This window comes from Rhinopithecus bieti, unplaced genomic scaffold (genome assembly GCF_001698545.2).
Source record: "Rhinopithecus bieti isolate Rb0 unplaced genomic scaffold, ASM169854v2 scaffold_17939, whole genome shotgun sequence".
In the NCBI taxonomy this organism is placed as follows: Eukaryota; Metazoa; Chordata; class Mammalia; order Primates; family Cercopithecidae; genus Rhinopithecus; species Rhinopithecus bieti.
Window position 1 is genome coordinate 777,447 of NW_016809446.1, and position 19,085 is coordinate 796,531.

The 19,085-nt window shown below is 40.9% G+C and overlaps 1 pseudogene; it reads right to left on the reverse strand.

Annotated features, from left to right (window-relative positions):
- Positions 1–9,810: 9,810 nt before the first annotated feature.
- LOC108540340 (translationally-controlled tumor protein-like) lies at positions 9,811–11,898 on the reverse strand (annotated as a pseudogene).
- Between the last annotated feature and the right edge of the window lie 7,187 nt (positions 11,899–19,085).

Consider the following 19,085-nt stretch of genomic DNA (forward strand, 5'->3'; position numbering starts at 1 on the left):
CCACCCCATTAAGGGTTGAGGAAGGGTGAAAAGTCATATATTTGGGACAGGATTGTGATCCTGGCCTGAAGTTCACGTGTCTTTTTACCTGAGTAGGCTTATGTTTCCCATCTAAATGATTAATTGAAAAGCCAGGAGGATGGGAGGACTTTACCTCCCCCGGAGTTTTTTATAGCATTTGGCTGCAGACGTAGGAATCAATTGACTAAGCAAGGATTGCTGGGGAAGCTAGTAAAACTCTGACTCCTACATACTTAGGGTGCTCCAAAGTACCCAATGATGCAAAGATCATTCTACTTGGTGAATGTCAACACAAAACAGTGGCAATCCTGAAGAAACATCACCTGGGTTCAAACCATCACCATCTTTCCAATGATAAATGAGATCCCTGCCCACACACCTGCTTCCTTGTCTTAAACACTTGCTCCCTTGCTTAAAGCTTGCTAATGGTTTCTGTCTGTGTCTCCTCTATACCACTAGACTGGGGGCAGAGTTTGTTCTTCTGGCCCATCTACAGCTGGGTGTCTGTTGTTGACACCTCTTAATCTTTATTTCCACTCCTTTCCACTGGCCAAGTAAGTCACTTGATTACCTGAGGTCGCATTATGGAAGACACTGAAAAAACCATAGATTTGGAATTTTCTAAACTAGTTGTTCACTCCATATTGAGTTTATGTTGTACCTAGACACTTCCGGGTTTGGTGAGCCTGAAGTTTATACATTATGGGGACCCTGTTTAATAAAAACAATGCAGAATTGTAAATATGAAACTAATACAAAATTGAATGTTTATGTAGAACTATTAATCACAAGTTACAAATTTTAAAGAGCTGAAAAATACCATAAACAAAAAATCAGTATTAATATTTTCATGATTACTAACTGCCTAACATACTCTAAAATTCCTTTTTTGTTTACATACTCTTTGATTATCTCTTAATAGGACCAAGGTTTCATAGTATTTTCTATAGAGAAAATTAAAAAATAATTCAGTCTCTCCTCTACTGTGACTGTTTACTATTTATTTTTTTATTTATTTTTTGAGCCGCAGTTTTGCTCTTGTTGTCCAGGCTGGAGTGCACTGGTGCAATCTCAGCTCACAGCAACCTCCGTCTCCTGGGTTCAAGTGATTCTCATGCCTCAGCCTCTCGAGTAGCTGGGATTACAGGTGTATGCCACCACATCCAGCTAATTTTTGTATTTTTAGTAGAGACAGGGTTTTGCCATGTTGGCCAGGCTGGTCTTACACTCCTGACCTCAAGTGATCCACTTTGGCCTCCCAAAGTGCTGCAATTATAGGCATGAGGCACCGCACCTGGCTTGTCATTTTATTTTTAAAGTAAAACTTGTTCTTAGACAGCAAAGCAATGGTAACTTTTGAAGCATGACCTTTTATTCTCTCCAATTGGTTTAGTAAATAATTTTCTTGGTTATTTTGTTGCCATTATTGTTTTTAGGAAAGTATTTCCAAGGGTAGCACTTCAGGATAAGTTGTCTCCTTGAGTTTGTTGAGAAATAAAAGGTCTGGGTAAGGCCAATCATGTCAGGTTTCCAAAACATTTCTTGGAAAAAAATTAAGGTGGCCATATTAACTGTCTTTTCTTCACTGCGTTCTTCTTGAAGGCAGAGTCATAGTCCTATTTTGTCCTTGATGAGGTCAGTGAATAGAACAGATTCTCCCAGTTTCCTGCCAGCAACACCTCTCACATTGAGGCTAAGAAGCATTTCTATCTTTAAAGAATTGCAGTATAATAAAAAAAACAAAATAAAAGTCAAAATTGGTTTGTAAAACTGCCATATATTTTAAATGGTGAATTAAATACAAAATATTTGAATTACAATGTAATATAAATGTGCTATTTACAAAATAATAGGAAGAAAAGGATATGAATCCATGGTAATCTAGAAATAAGATATGTTTAAAGTTGACCCATGAAGATTTTTGTGTTTGTTTTCTTCAACACCAAGTGTAAATACAATTAGAATGATGTCAAGAGTAGGGTGACTATGAGGTGGAGACAGAATAGATCGCCTGGCCTGTCACTTCCTCCTCATCCACACTCTAAGATAAGTCTACTCATTAGGTCCAGATGTGGTGGCTCATGCCTGTAATCCCAGAACTTTAAGAGGCCAAGGTGGGTGAATTGCTTGAGCCCAGGAGTTCCAGACCAGCCTGGGCAACTTGGCTACACCCCGTCTCTACAGAAAAAAAAACAAAAAAACAAAAAACTAGCTGGCTATAGTGTCACGTGCCTGTAGTCCCAGCTACTTGGGAAGCTGAGGTCGGAGGATCACCTAAGTCCAGGGAGGTCGAGGCTGCAGTGAACCATGGTCACACCACTGCATTCCACTCTGGGCAACAGAGTGAAACTGTTTCAAAAAAAGAAGAAAAAAAAAGTCTACTTATTAGATACACAAGCTTTTAAAACACCTTAAGATAGAAAGTGGATGTTATAGAACTTGTATGTTTAAAATATTACCTATTAGGCCAGGCGTGGTGGCTCATGCCTATGATCCCAGCACTTTGGGAGACCAAGGCAGGCAGATCACTTGAGGTCAGGAGTTCCAGACCAGCCTGGCCAACATGGAGAAACCCCATCTCTACTAAGAACACAAAAATTACGCAGGCATGGTGGCACGTGCCTGTAGTCCCAGCTACTCGGGTGGCTGATGCATGAGAATCACCTGAACCTGGGGAGGCTGCAGTGAGCCCAGATCATACCACTGCACTCCAGCCTGGGTGACAGAGACTCTGTCTCAAAAAAAAAAAAAAAAAAAAAAAAAAAAAAAAAAAAAAAAAAAAAAAAAAGTTACTTATTGGATATAACATGGGTATATTGTCTTCAGTAGAACTTGTAAAACGAGACTGATTTTATTACTCCTAACTTAAAACTGTGACTTCTCTGTATCAGCTGGTTTGGATGCAGGCAGGATGGCTGTGTGGATAGATGGTCAAGGGATTTGAGTTGGAAACGTGGAATCATAGGCTATAAGAACTAGAAGGGTAATATTTAGTAAAATTTTCTGTCTCAGAGGACAAGAAGTATACCTAAGGCCACAGATAAGCTGAAGCCAGAAGCCAGGCTACTTGAGAGCCCAAGTGACCTTGTTGTTGCAAACATACTTTAGAAGGCTTAACATGAAGCAGAAGCTTCAGGTTATTCAAAACAGTTGCTCCTTTATCCATCTCCCTCCTTGTTGAAATAAATTATAGCTAGCTTTGCCATTTGTCCTAGGATATTTGATACCGTGATAAGCCATGCCTTGTTGATCCGAAACAAGTGAATTGCCTGTGTTAATCATGTGAAACCTTGTTTCATTCCATTCCTTAAATTCTCAAAAGCAAACTTGCCTCAAAAAACTGTGTAAACTATACTCAAGTAAGGATTCATCTCACTAACACAGTAGAATGAAAGAAGCCAGTCGCAGAACACATATGATGTGATTCATGTATATAAAGTACAAAAAATGGTAAAACGACTCGCTTTTGGAAGTCAGGGGAACAGTTACTAAATCTTTGTTGCCAGGATGTGGAAGGGGCATATCTGGGGACTTCCTGGGTTCTGATAACATTCTGGGTCTTGATCTGGGACTAATAAGGAAATGTTCAGCTTATAAATTTCACCAAGCTGTATACTCATGACGTGCTCTTTTCTATATATTTATCGTATTTCAATTAAAAGTTCTATAAATGGACAGAGGAATTAGTAATTGTCATGGGTCCATCTTAATGTGCCTGGGACGAGCAAAATTTAGAAACAGAGTTTTTAAAAATCTGTTATTTCGATACAGAGAAGATTAGCATGGCCCCTGCGCAAGGATGACACGCAAATTCGTGAAGCGTTCCATAAAAAAATAAATAAATAAATAAATAAAATAAAATAAAATAAAATAAAATAAAAATCTGTTCTTTTAGATTAGATCCCATCTCTAGAGCCACATCTAGAAGCATGAATTTGAATTTTACTGAGCTTTTCTGCAGGAATAAAATGGTTCTTTTTTAATTTGTTTGGTTCCAGCTCAGAAAAAGTTCTCTTTGTATTGCTGTTGGAGAGAGGTAGTTTTTTGTGGTTTTGTTTTGTTTTTGTTTTTTAAAGAGGGAGTCTTGCCCTGTTGCCTAGACTGGAGTGCAATGGTGCAATCTTGGCTTACTGCAACCTCCGCCTCCTGGGTTCAAACGATTCTCCTACATCTCACCTCTCTCTCACTGCTGCCATGCTCTCTTTACTCTGTACTTTTAGCTGAGAATCCACAATCTTTTTTTTTTTTTTTTTTTTGAGATGGAGTCTTGCTCTGTCTCCAGGCTGGAGTGCAGTGGCGCCATCTCGGCTCACTGCAACCTCCCTCTCCTGGGTTCACGCCATTCTCCTGCCTCAGCCTCCCGAGTAGCTGGGACTACAGGCGCCCGCCACCATGCCCAGCTAATTTTTGTATTTTTGTAGAGGCGGGGTTTCACCATATTGGCCGGGATGGCCTCTTATCTCTTGATCTTGTGATCTGCCCATTTCCACCTCCCAAAGTGCTGGGATTACAGGCATGAGCCACCGCGCCTGGCACAATCTTATTAATAGTTGTGCACGGAGCCCTGCAAGCAGAGCGCACACCTCCTTCACCAACTCCATGGAACATTTCATGAAATCAATCTCAGAATCATGGTGTCAGAAAGAAGAGTCTTATTTTCTTTGTCACTTCGGTTAGATCATTAGTCATTAGGCACTTACCTCTCCCCTTCCTGCTCAGGATCTAGTTTAACTGTTAGCTGTAAGTAGACTAGATAGAAGGTTTCAGAAACATACTAAGACTTCCGAGTTGGGCTTCATATTTAAGTGTTTCCTCTGCCACAGCAGGCTGGGGACAGAGTTTATAATAGAGTTTCAATAATGATGAACAATATTAATTTTCTGGTTCTTTTTATTAATATGAAAATCTTAATTTATTTGGACCAACAGATAAAAGATGATCAACAAAACAGTTTTCATTATGAGTATAATTTTACTTCGACGAGCACTCTATAGACCTTTGGAACCATTCTAATGTAGAAAATATAAAGATGTGATATAGAAAGTACATTATCTATGTTGGTGTTAGAAAAGGTGGTCTATTACTTATTCTCATTATGTTTTCCATATGTTCTTTTGCAAGCATAAACATAAAGTGTATGTAATTTCAAAATTGTTTAAATATACAATTTTATTTCTCCATGCAACCTCCAATTTCAGGTGCTGTTTTTCATTTATTTATTTATTTATTTATTTATTTATTTATTTATTTAGAGATAGAGTCTCACTCTGTCACCCAGGCTGGAGAGCAATGGTGCCACCTCGGCTCACTGCAACTTCCGCCTCCCGGGTTCAAGCAATTCTCCTGTCTCAGCCTCCCAAGTAGCTGGGATTACAGGCACGTGCCATCACGCCCAGCTAATTTATTTTTGTATTTTTTGTAGAGACAATAGAATCTCATCTTTGCCACTTTCCATCTGTGGCAGATTATATTTTCCGAGATGACACAACAGTTCTCAGGCTCTTCTTACAAAGTGACATTGGCACTACTCTCATCAGGGTTGGGCAGGGGGTTGGTCCCCTCTCCTTGAATCTGGACAAGCCAGTAATTATAGTAGAAGTGAAACTGTGTGACTTTTCAGGCTAGGTCTTAAAAGGCAATATATAAAATATTATTCAGCAATGAAAGGAACAAACTATTGATTCATGTACAGTTAGATGGATCTCAATGTGCTTAGTGAAAAAAGCCAGTCTCAAAACATCACATACTGTATGATTTCATTATGTAACATTCTGGAAATGACAAAATGACAGAGATGGTTGCCAGGGGACAGGTATGAGTGTGGGAAGGAGTAAATCTGACTACAAAGAGACAGCACTGTGTGCTCCACACATGCCCATACAATTAAGTGCGTGTAAAAGCTGGAAAAACAGAATAAGTTCTGTAGCCTAGTTAACAGTATTGTGCAAATGTCCATTTCCTGGTCCTGATATTGTTCTACAGTTATAGAAGATCTCACCACTGGAGGAAGCTGAGTAAAGCATTTATTAGATTCTTTTACTCTACTTGCAGCTTCCTGTTAGTTTGTAATTAATTCAAAATAAAAAAGTTTTTTTTTCTTTTTTTTAACAAAAGGCAATACCACTTTTACCTGAAATGTTTGCTTTTGAAGCCCAGCTTTGATGCTATGGGCAAGTCCAGGTCACATGGAGAGGCCATGTGTGGGACTCTGGATGACAGCGCTATCTGGAGTCCCAGCCAACAGACACGTGTGGGAGGAAACATTCAAGATAACGCCAGTCACAGCCACCATCTACTGCAATTCCATGGAAGCCCCCAAGTGAGTCTCACTAAGCGAGAATCACCTAGCTGAACCCAGTCAACTTCCAGAACCATAAGAAGTAACTTAAGCCACTAAGCTTTGAGATAATTTATTATGCTACAAAAGATGACCAGAATACCATCAATGCAACCTGGGCCAGTCTGTGCCTCAGTTCATTATTTTATGAAATGGAGTACCTACACAAAGTTATTGCAAGCATAGAACAAGTAATCAAGTAAAAAATCTAGGACAGTGCTTATATGAGGTAAACAAATGTTGGCTACAATTATCATTACTGTGCATCCAAACTATAATAAAAGGGCAAAAAAGAATCCAGGTGCGGCGGCTCACGCCTGTAATCCCTTTGGGAGGGACTTTGGGAGGTCCCTCTCCCAAAAGGACCTGCACTTTGGGAGGCCGAGGCAGGCGGATCACGAGATCAGGAGATCGAGACCATCCCAGCTAATACGGTGAAACCCCATCTCTACTAAAAATACAAAAAATTAGCTGGGCGTGGTGATGGGCGCCTGTAGTCCCAGCTACTCAGGAGGCTGAGGCAGGAGAATGGTGTGAACCCAGGAGGCAGAGCTTGCAGTGAGCTGAGATCGCGCTACTGCACTCTAGCCTGGGTGACAGAGCGAGACTCCGGTCAAAAAAAAAAAAAAAGACAGGAACTAGCCCACATAGATGGGATCAATTCCAAAATGACACTTAATGACTTTTTTGCCTCTTATCCCGGAGATTGAGACTAAGCCACTGGAACTTGGCAATAGAATGGCTTCTATCTTGGGCACATTCTGAGATTAATCACCTCTATTCTCTGACTTGCCTGTGGGGTAAACATAGATTCTAAATAGAAGTAAGTGATGGTTCTGTTAAGTTGTCCCCCACCACACCTTCTAGAAGAGAAAGTAACTTTTTATTCTATATGGATAAAAGCCTTCAGAGCCAAAGGTATCTGTGGGTGCTAATCTGCCCCCATGGGTCAAAGAAGATTGTTTCATGGAAAATATATATTGCTTGAACAACACTTGAGCTATTTTGGAAGTCCATTATTATAATACACAGTCTTATAAAAGACCTTGCTGCTTTGTTTTTTTCCAGTTTGAGCACAAAGTGTGCTAAATTAAAGAATCTTTAAGGACCCCCTTTCACTACATCATTTATTGAAAAAAATTATCTGAAGCTGGTTATAAAAAGCAATAATTACCCTATACTCTATAATAATGATACCCTATAATTCCTAATGGCCAGGTGCGGTTGCTCACATCTGTAATCCTAGCACTTTGGGAGGCTGAGGCAGGTGGATCACCTGAGGTCGGGAGTTCGAGACTAGCCTGACCAACATAGAGAAAACTCGTCTCTACTAAAAATACAAAATTAGTTGGGTGTGGTGGTGCACGCCTGTAATCCCAGCTACTCGGGAGGCTGAGGCAGGAGAATCACTGGAACCCGGGAGCCGGAGATTGTGGTGAGCTGAGATTGCACCATTGCACTCCAGTCTGGGAAACAAGACTGAGACTCCATCTCAAAAGAAAGAAAGGAAGGAAAGGAAGGAAGGAAGAGAGAAAAAGAGAGAGAGAGAGAAAGAGGAAAGAGGAAAGAAAGAAGGAAGGAAGGAAGGAAGGAAAGAAAGAAAAGAGAGAGAGAGAGAGAGAGAGAGAGAAAGAAAGAAAGATTGATTCCCACCATACTCTTGCCTCCTGAAAGCATGGTTATTGTCAGTGTCCTTATGGGTAAGGGCAGCAGACAAATTTGGAAGAAAGATTAGGCAGAAGGGGAGGCAGAATTGATTAGAAGGAGTGTGGGGTTGTGAGACCACCTTCAAGGGAGTCTGAATTTTCCTCAAGGGCTAGTGCCCGGTCTGAAACCAGGAGGGGTCAGAAACCAAGTCAGCCCAAAGATGCTGACTGCAGCTGTCTGGCAGGGCAGCAATACACAGTTGCAATAGAAATCCTCAGGTAGCATTTGGAAAAATACCTAGAACTTCAGACTTTGGAAAATATCAAATCATTAAACCTTAGGTTCCAGTTCTTGCCCTGAGCTGCTTGTTTTTTGAGGTTACCTTAGAATCTGGATTCACCATAGCTGACTCAGCCTAGTTCATCCTGTCAGTAATACTTAATCCCTGGACAGAAATAAATTAGAGAGGCCGGGCACGGTGGCTCACGGCTGTAATCTCAGCACTTTGCGAGGCCGAGGTGGGCAGATCACTTGAGGCCAGGAGTTCAAGACCAGCCTGAACAACATAGTGAAACTCTGTCTCTACTAACAGTACAAATAAATAAATAAACGAAATGAATGAGAGAGAAAACTGATGTGTTGAATGGGAGGGGAATTAGAGAGGGATGCTGGGGAGGTCTAGACACACATACACACACACACATACGCAGAGATGATGAAACAGTTTCTTCATTATCAATTTGAACTCTGTTTATTTATCACAAAACAACATTAAACAATAACCAGGAAGGCTCACCACTACTTCCTGCTGCAGCTGTGACAATATTGTTGTAGTATATTTCCTGATGTATCTGTGATTAATGGCTTTTTTCATTAAGGTTTTCCCATTCAAAGTGACTTGGAATGCAAATGTGCATTTCACCCAGGAGATTATGGGGAAAATATTGTAGAGATGCCTGAAAAGTAGGGCAAATGTTCTGGCAGCTACGGAACCGATAAATCCTGACTTAACACATAACTCTGCTTTACAAAGAGCCACAGGTGACCTTGCCACTCTCCTGACCCCCCTACTGAAAGTTCTTTTTCTTTCTGTCCCAGCTAAGTTAGTCTCTTTTTACTCCCTTGATAATTTCTTTCAGAATTAACTACTTCCATCGTAAGTGATGAAATGTGAAAGGCTCCACTTCAGATGCTGGCATTGCTATGAGCATGGTCTTTCCCTTTACTGCAATTCAGTAAGAATCAAAACTTTTGATTCCTGGGGTTTTTAAATTTTATATTTATATATATATATATATATCTGTTTTCAGAAATGGGGTCTCACTATGTTGCCCAGGTTGATCTCAAACTCCTGAGCTGAAGCAATCCTCCTGCCTCAGCCTGCCAAAGTGCCAGGATTACAGGCAGGAGCCACCAGACCCAGCCTGATTCTTGCTTTTTATATTCCAGTCTCAGAAGTAGTTTCCACTGTAGAAGTTATCTGATGACAGTCTTACTCTTTCTAGTAGTGGCTTACAATAAGGCTTAGCTTCTCCAGGAACACTACAAGATGGACTTAGTTTAAATATGTTTTAAACTAAAAGGAATTCTCCCAAATGAGTTTAAATGCATTTAATTTTTAGACAACCTACCTGACATATTTTTCTTAAAGACAATGTCTCCACTCCAGATAAATTATGGTCAAAATAAATGAAGAGCTCAAGATCGTATCAATCCCATTTGTTGAAGTCCTGGTGTTTATGTGGATGACAAGTAGAAGCCAGTTATGACAACAAGTGAGAGATCCAAAGTAATTGCCAAATTTGTTAACATTTTTCCATTTCTAAACGATCCTTAAAGAGAATCACTGGGCATGGTGGCTCACACCCATAATCCCAGCAGACAGGCCAAGGCAGACAGATCGCTTGAGCTCAGGAGTTCGAGACCAGTCTGGGCAACACAGCAAAACCTCATCTCCACAGAAAACACAAAAATTAGTTGGGCTTGGTGGCATGTGCCTGTAGTCCCAGCTACTTGGGAGGCTGAGGCAAGAGGATCACTTGACCCCAGATAGTGGAGGTTGCAGTGAGCTGAGATTGTGCCACTGCCCTCCAGCCTGGGTGGCAGAGGAAGACCCTGTCTCAAAAAAAATACATAAGTAGAATAAAACAAAATAACAATTGAGTCAAAAGGTTTTGAAAAGTATTAAAAAAAAAAAAAGAAAGAAAATTATATATGGGGTCACACTGTTACCAGTGGCAAATCCAAACGTGTTTGCAGCAACCTCAATTCTGGCCTTCTCAGAAGAAAGAATTCCATCAAGGAGGCAGAGGCAAGAGTCAGAGCAGGAGTGAAAGTTTATTAAAAAGCTTTAGAGCAGGAATGAAAGGAAGTACACTTGGAAGAGGGCTGAGCGGGCAACTTGAGAGATCAACTGCACCGTTTGACCTTTGACTTGGGGTTTTATATGTTGGCATGCTTCCAGGGTTTTGCATCCCTTCTCCCCAGATTCCTCCCTTGGGGTGGGCTGTCCACATGCGCAGTGGCCTGCTGGCGCGTGAGAGGGGAATATGTGTGGTGTGTTTACTGGAGTTGTACGCATACTCACTTGAGGCATTCTTCCCTTACCAGCCAAATGTTCCTAGGTGGTTATATACCAGTTAAACTCTGCCATTTTGCCTCTTAGTGTGCAAGCTTGAGCCCACTCACTCAGTTCTTGAGGTCTTATTGTGAAGCTCCTTATCACCAGTTTCAGGTGTTTTTCTATCTACTGGGAGACTGCCTTTCCCTGGAGCTGGATGCGACTAATAATAATAATAATTATGTATAAAATAATTTAATTATAATAAAATAAAGTAAATTTTAATAAAAATTTAAATTTTAAATAAAAATTATAAAATAAAATTATAAATAAATAAATTAATTATAATAAAATAAAATAAAATAATAATAAATATAATAAAATATTAATAATTATAAAAATTATATTATAAAAATTATAAATTATAATATAATAATTATTATTATTTTGAGATGGTGTCCCGCTCTGTCACCCAGGCTGGAGTGCAATGGAGCAATCTAGGCTCACTGCAACCTCAGCCTCCTTCAAGTGATTCTCTTACCTCAGCCTTCGGAGTAGCTGGGATTACAGGTGAACACCACCACGCCGGCTATTTTTTTGTATTTTTAGTAGAGACGGGGTTTCACCTTGTTGACCAGGTGGGAAGAACTCCTGACCTCAGGTGATCTTCCCGCCTTGGCCTCCCAAAGTGCTGGAATTACAGCCATGAGCCACCACGCCTGGCCATGACCAATTATTATTTTAGAGAGACTGTTAACAACCACCTGACCATCACCTGATGGTCGCCTGACATTCCTGGTGGGGGTGGGTGGAGACCTCTTATTCCCTGCTCATGCCTAACTAGCTGCCTACTGTAATAACACCAGTCTCATGGTAGTCCAATAGAGCAACCATGCCATCTGGATTCATGTTTTCACTAATAAAAACTGGTATTGTTTTTGTTTTTGAAATTAGCAAGGGTGTGCTTGATTTGTTCTGCAGCCTCTGTCGTAACAGGTTTTACTCTTTCTGGTCTCTGTTCTTCAAGTTTGCCTTTGATTGATCGCATGTAATCTTGGATGTACTTATTGTATGCTTCCTTTGTAAAGCTGCTTTCTTTCAAAGGATGGTTCTTGACAGTCTTAACACCAGTGATTACAGTGCTTTCTGTACGTTTGCCCTTTGGGCCTTCGGCGGAGGCATTTCCACCAATGAGAGAGTCATCAATGCTACCCTCTGTCCTAGTGACCATCTTCTCCTCCACCTTCAGCCACAGCCCTTCAGCCATCTCCTGGATCTTGTAAATGTTGCAGAACATCTCATCGTGGCTGATGAAGTCCTGGTGAATAATCATAATTGTGACTGAAGGGAGAGACGGCGGGGCTAGCCTAGCAGGAGCCCTGAGCTTGAGCAGTGCAGCGCTGGGGGAGAAGGGAGCCGGTGGAAAAGCCCTAACAGGAGCTCTGAAAGGAATAACAGTGACGGAAAACCCAGTTTACCCATCTGAGAGAGTTTGTAGGTTCAGGAGTAGAAGAAAGGCAATTTGGAATAGCTTGGAATAGTGGAACTCAGAGAAAGTTTCCTGCAAAAAATGCTGAAGCCAGCAAGGGGTAAATGGTAAATAATACACCTTATATACTGTCTTAAATTGTACCCATTAAAGATTACTCGCAATTAATTATCATCATCCTGTTTTTAAAATGACTGATGTAAACCAATCCAAACTTTATGTAAATTTATTACATATGGCAGCTTTCACCCAACCTCCTTTCATGGTTCTCAAACTTCGGCATTCATAAAAATCACCTGGAGAGCTCGTAAAACTGGAAATTCCTGGAGCCCTGACTTCAGAGTCTGATTCAGTAGATGGAGACCAAGAATCTGCATTTGAATATTCAATTTGGTGTTTCCAAATTAATTCTCCATTGTGTGTTTTACCTATCACTGGTGAGTCTCATATAGGTGACTTGGTTCATATTTTGAGAAACATTTTGTCTAGATGCACTGAGAAAATGATAGTTTGACCTCTGTTCTGCTACTTACTGGCTGACCCTGAGCAAATCACTTTTATTCTCTGGGCCTTAGTTTCCTCCTGTGTAAAATGCAGTGGTAGATGATGGTAAGAATGAAATGAAAATACCTATATAAAGGACCACATACATAAATGTAAATTCTCTCAACTGTTATTCTAGTTAAATACTGAAGACTTGCTACATTGCTTCCCCCATAAATTGTGTTCTAGTGCCAAACTGAATGATCCAAACTTTTGAAATGCAGTCTATTTGCATCCTTGCATCTTGAACCTGGTATAATGTTGAGCTTATTTACCAAATACCATGTGTCTAGAAAGCAATTAACTTTCTTTTTTTTTTTTTTTTGAGATGGAGTCTTGCTCTGTCACCCAGGCTGGAGTGCAGTGGTGTGATCTTGGCTCACTGCAAGCTCCGCCTCCCAGGTTCAAGTGATCCTCTCACCTCAGCCTCCTGAGTAGCTGGGACTCCAGGCGCCCACCACCACGCCTGGCTAATTTTTTGTATTTTTAGTAGAGACAGGGTTTCACCGTGTAAGCCAGGGTGGTCTTGGTTTCCTGACCTCGTGATCCACCTGCCTCGGCCTTCCAAAGTGCTGGAATTACAGGCGTGAGCCACCATGCCCAGCCACAATTTACTTTCTAATGCTACAGACTGTCAGCATAAATGCTAAGGTCATTAATTTTGCATAGAACTTAGTCTGTACACTGCTTTTCCATAACTCTAGTTTACATGGGATAGTTCCACTTACAAATTCTACACACTGTTATTGCGGGACCTGGCCAGCAGCCCAAAATGCAGCGGGGCTCTCTCTTTGTTCCCAGGCGGATTGGCGGGTCGAGAAATAACAGACACACACAAGATAGTGAAAGCTGGGTCCAGGGGCGTCACCGCCTTCTGGTCCCACAGTGCCAACAATGCACTGGATATGCCAGCATTTATTATTAAGTTTAGTGAGGGTGGGGTAGGTTAGTGAGGGATTTAGGATCATTTGATTATGAGGTGAGATGGTCACATGGGGATGAAGTAATCCTTTAACATAACATCTGTATGCGGAAGTACAGTATACAGAGGTAAGAATTTACAATATAGTGTGTGCATCAGTAATTTCTAACAGAGCCTTAAAACAGAAACACAGTCTTTCCATAACCTATGATTAGCAAAATATTAATCACCAGTAACAGTTGCAGCAAGAGCTGGTTACAAACAATCCATAGTAACAGGACATGAAGCAAGACAACTGGTTAGACCAGAAATTCTCAGAAGGGAGTATGCCTTAACCCTAAAGAGGCCTAGAAGAGCCATGGTAAGATGAGGGCGTTTGTAGCCCTATCTTATCCATATGGACAGACACCCACCGTGCGTCTGTTTATAGGCTCTCCACGAGGGTTGCATTCCATTCCCAGAGCTATGAACATCTGTTTTTCTGGGATAGAAATCTTGGTGATGTGAAACCTCCCTGACTACACGTCCATTCATAGGCTCTCTGCAGGGGGAAGCACATCACGCGTTGTTGGCTCATTCTGGCAGTCCAACCTGGCATTGTCTTTACACAATCCTGCATGCAATTTTGTATTTACAATAATCAGGAGCATTTCATCTTTTATTCCATAGCAATAGTTTCAGGGGGTCTCCCTACACACTGTGATATAGGCGTAAGGTTTGTCACTCTCTTACAATCTCAGGGCTCTGCAGGAATTCATTCTTCTTTTTTCTTTTTCTTTTCTTTTTTTTTTTTTGAGACAGGGTCTCACTCTGTCACCCAGGCTGGAGTGTGGTGATGCAATCTCAGCTCACTGCAACCTCTGCCTCCCAGGCTTAAGCGGTTCTCCCGTCTCAGTCTCCCAAGTAGCTGGCATTACAGGTGTGAACCACCACCACCTGGCTAATTTTTGTATTTGTAATAGAGATGGTTTCATCATATTGGCCAAGCTGTCTTTTTTTTTCCTTGGTATTGCTTTCCTTGTCTACTCAGTCCCCACTAATTTAATAATTTAAATTAGTTAATAAATTATGTAATTTATTAACTAATTTATTATTATAATTTATTAGTTAATAAATTATTAACTAATTTATTTTCCATAAGGTTTGTGCAGAACAGATTAAGAAAAGTGTTTAAGGAATTGATGTTTTCATAAGGTTTATATAGATTAGATTAAGAAAACAACGTTTAAGACATTGTCCATTGCGACTAAAACTTCAAAAGTGGCTACTTTTGAAGTGTTTTGTTTGCTTTTGTTTTTTTTGGAGAGGGCATCTCACTATGTTGCCCAGGTTGGACTCAAATTCCTGGGCTCAAGTGATACTTCCACCTCAGCCTCCAGAGTAGCAGAACTCTAGGCATGCGCCACTGCACATACCTTTGCTTACCCACTTTGTATCTGAATAAACAACAAAACTGAATCTTCCATGAGCAATTCACATAATTATTGAAATAATAAATAGTTTTACATTTGTTTTCAAAAAGTTGCCTGTATAATTTGTGTACATGGTCCCCAGATGCCAACGTAGAATGATGCATAAGTTTCTCTCTCTTTTTGGTAGTATGCAAATGGTATAGTATTAAGTTTCAGGTCTAATTTACCACACTGTGCCCACTGTGTGTGCCCATTGGCTAGGCCAGTCCCTGGCACACAATGTACCCTCAAAGAATATTTGTTGAATAAATGCATAGGTTTGGAATTTCAGTAGGAGCTGAATTTCTCTTAGAAGCTTATTGAATTGTTTATGTGATACCCTCTGTTTTGTCACCTCACAGTTGATTATTTTACTACCTTTGTTCAAAGTGATTCCTGATCAAATGGCAAAGAAAATCAGCTGAGAAGACAGGGTGCAGTGGCTCATGCCTGCAATCCCAGCCCTTTGGGTGGCCAAGGCGGGCAGATCATTTGAGATCAGGAGCTTGAGACCAGCCTGTTCACCAACATGGTGAAACCCCATCTCTAGTAAAAATATAAACATTAGCCAGGTGTGGTGGCACATGCTTGTAATCCCAGCTACTCGGGAGGCTGAGGCAGGAGGGTTGTTTTAACCCAGGAGGCAGAGGTTGCAGTGAGCCGAGATTGCGCCTCTGCACTCCAGCCTGGGTGACAGAGTGAGACCCCACCTTAAAGAAAAAAGCTGGCTGAACGTGGTGGCTCACACCTGTAATCCCAACACCTTGGGAGGCTGAGGCGGGCAGATCACAAGGTCAGGAGTTATAAGACCAGCCTGACCAACATGGTGAAACCCCGTCTCTAATAAAAATACAAAAATTAGCTGGGTGTGATGGTGTGTGCCTGTAATCCCAGCTATACAGGAGGCTGAGGCAGGAGAATTGCTTGAACTTGGTAGGTGGAAGTTGCAGTGAGCCGAGATCATGCCACTGCACTCCAGTCCGGGTGACAAGAGCAAAACTCTGTCTCAAAAAATAAAATAAAATAAATAAAATTAATTAATTAGCCTATGGTAAAATTAGTCTTGTTATTCATTTTGCTTAAAGTCCCAGTCTGTAAGAAACTATAGACAACATTAAGTGATAGCTTACACACACATAAATGAGATGATATTCTGCAACTTCATGAAATAGTTTCAGGAAAGATACATCAGTTGTNAATGCTAAGGTCATTAATTTTGCATAGAACTTAGTCTGTACACTGCTTTTCCATAACTCTAGTTTACATGGGATAGTTCCACTTACAAATTCTACACACTGTTATTGCGGGACCTGGCCAGCAGCCCAAAATGCAGCGGGGCTCTCTCTTTGTTCCCAGGCGGATTGGCGGGTCGAGAAATAACAGACACACACAAGATAGTGAAAGCTGGGTCCAGGGGCGTCACCGCCTTCTGGTCCCACAGTGCCAACAATGCACTGGATATGCCAGCATTTATTATTAAGTTTAGTGAGGGTGGGGGTAGGTTAGTGAGGGATTTAGGATCATTTGATTATGAGGTGAGATGGTCACATGGGGATGAAGTAATCCTTTAACATAACATCTGTATGCGGAAGTACAGTATACAGAGGTAAGAATTTACAATATAGTGTGTGCATCAGTAATTTCTAACAGAGCCTTAAAACAGAAACACAGTCTTTCCATAACCTATGATTAGCAAAATATTAATCACCAGTAACAGTTGCAGCAAGAGCTGGTTACAAACAATCCATAGTAACAGGACATGAAGCAAGACAACTGGTTAGACCAGAAATTCTCAGAAGGGAGTATGCCTTAACCCTAAAGAGGCCTAGAAGAGCCATGGTAAGATGAGGGCGTTTGTAGCCCTATCTTATCCATATGGACAGACACCCACCGTGCGTCTGTTTATAGGCTCTCCACGAGGGTTGCATTCCATTCCCAGAGCTATGAACATCTGTTTTCTGGGATAGAAATCTTGGTGATGTGAAACCTCCCTGACTACACGTCCATTCATAGGCTCTCTGCAGGGGAAGCACATCACGCGTTGTTGGCTCATTCTGGCAGTCCAACCTGGCATTGTCTTTACACAATCCTGCATGCAATTTTGTATTTACAATAATCAGGAGCATTTCATCTTTTATTCCATAGCAATAGTTTCAGGGGTCTCCCTACACACTGTGATATAGGCGTAAGGTTTGTCACTCTCTTACAATCTCAGGGCTCTGCAGGAATTCATTCTTCTTTTTTCTTTTCTTTTCTTTTTTTTTTTTTGAGACAGGGTCTCACTCTGTCACCCAGGCTGGAGTGTGGTGATGCAATCTCAGCTCACTGCAACCTCTGCCTCCCAGGCTTAAGCGGTTCTCCCGTCTCAGTCTCCCAAGTAGCTGGCATTACAGGTGTGAACCACCACCACCTGGCTAATTTTGTATTTGTAATAGAGATGGTTTCATCATATTGGCCAAGCTGTCTTTTTTTTTCCTTGGTATTGCTTTCCTTGTCTACTCAGTCCCCACTAATTTAATAATTTAAATTAGTTAATAAATTATGTAATTTATTAACTAATTTATTATTATAATTTATTAGTTAATAAATTATTAACTAATTTATTTTCCATAAGGTTTGTGCAGAACAGATTAAGAAAAGTGTTTAAGGAATTGATGTTTTCATAAGGTTTATATAGATTAGATTAAGAAAACAACGTTTAAGACATTGTCCATTGCGACTAAAACTTCAAAAGTGGCTACTTTTGAAGTGTTTTGTTTGCTTTTGTTTTTTTTGGAGAGGGCATCTCACTATGTTGCCCAGGTTGGACTCAAATTCCTGGGCTCAAGTGATACTTCCACCTCAGCCTCCAGAGTAGCAGAACTCTAGGCATGCGCCACTGCACATACCTTTGCTTACCCACTTTGTATCTGAATAAACAACAAAACTGAATCTTCCATGAGCAATTCACATAATTATTGAAATAATAAATAGTTTTACATTTGTTTTCAAAAGTTGCCTGTATAATTTGTGTACATGGTCCCCAGATGCCAACGTAGAATGATGCATAAGTTTCTCTCTCTTTTGGTAGTATGCAAATGGTATAGTATTAAGTTTCAGGTCTAATTTACCACACTGTGCCCACTGTGTGTGCCCATTGGCTAGGCCAGTCCCTGGCACACAATGTACCCTCAAAGAATATTTGTTGAATAAATGCATAGGTTTGGAATTTCAGTAGGAGCTGAATTTCTCTTAGAAGCTTATTGAATTGTTTATGTGATACCCTCTGTTTTGTCACCTCACAGTTGATTATTTTACTACCTTTGTTCAAAGTGATTCCTGATCAAATGGCAAAGAAAATCAGCTGAGAAGACAGGGTGCAGTGGCTCATGCCTGCAATCCCAGCCCTTTGGGTGGCCAAGGCGGGCAGATCATTTGAGATCAGGAGCTTGAGACCAGCCTGTTCACCAACATGGTGAAACCCCATCTCTAGTAAAATATAAACATTAGCCAGGTGTGGTGGCACATGCTTGTAATCCCAGCTACTCGGGAGGCTGAGGCAGGAGGGTTGTTTTAACCCAGGAGGCAGAGGTTGCAGTGAGCCGAGATTGCGCCTCTGCACTCCAGCCTGGGTGACAGAGTGAGACCCCACCTTAAAGAAAAAAGCTGGCTGAACGTGGTGGCTCACACCTGTAATCCCAACACCTTGGGAGGCTGAGGCGGGCAGATCACAAGGTCAGGAGTTATAAGACCAGCCTGACCAACATGGTGAAACCCCGTCTCTAATAAAATACAAAATTAGCTGGGTGTGATGGTGTGTGCCTGTAATCCCAGCTATACAGGAGGCTGAGGCAGGAGAATTGCTTGAACTTGGTAGGTGGAAGTTGCAGTGAGCCGAGATCATGCCACTGCACTCCAGTCCGGGTGACAAGAGCAAAACTCTGTCTCAAAAAATAAAATAAAATAAATAAAATTAATTAATTAGCCTATGGTAAAATTAGTCTTGTTATTCATTTTGCTTAAAGTCCCAGTCTGTAAGAAACTATAGACAACATTAAGTGATAGCTTACACACACATAAATGAGATGATATTCTGCAACTTCATGAAATAGTTTCAGGAAAGATACATCAGTTGT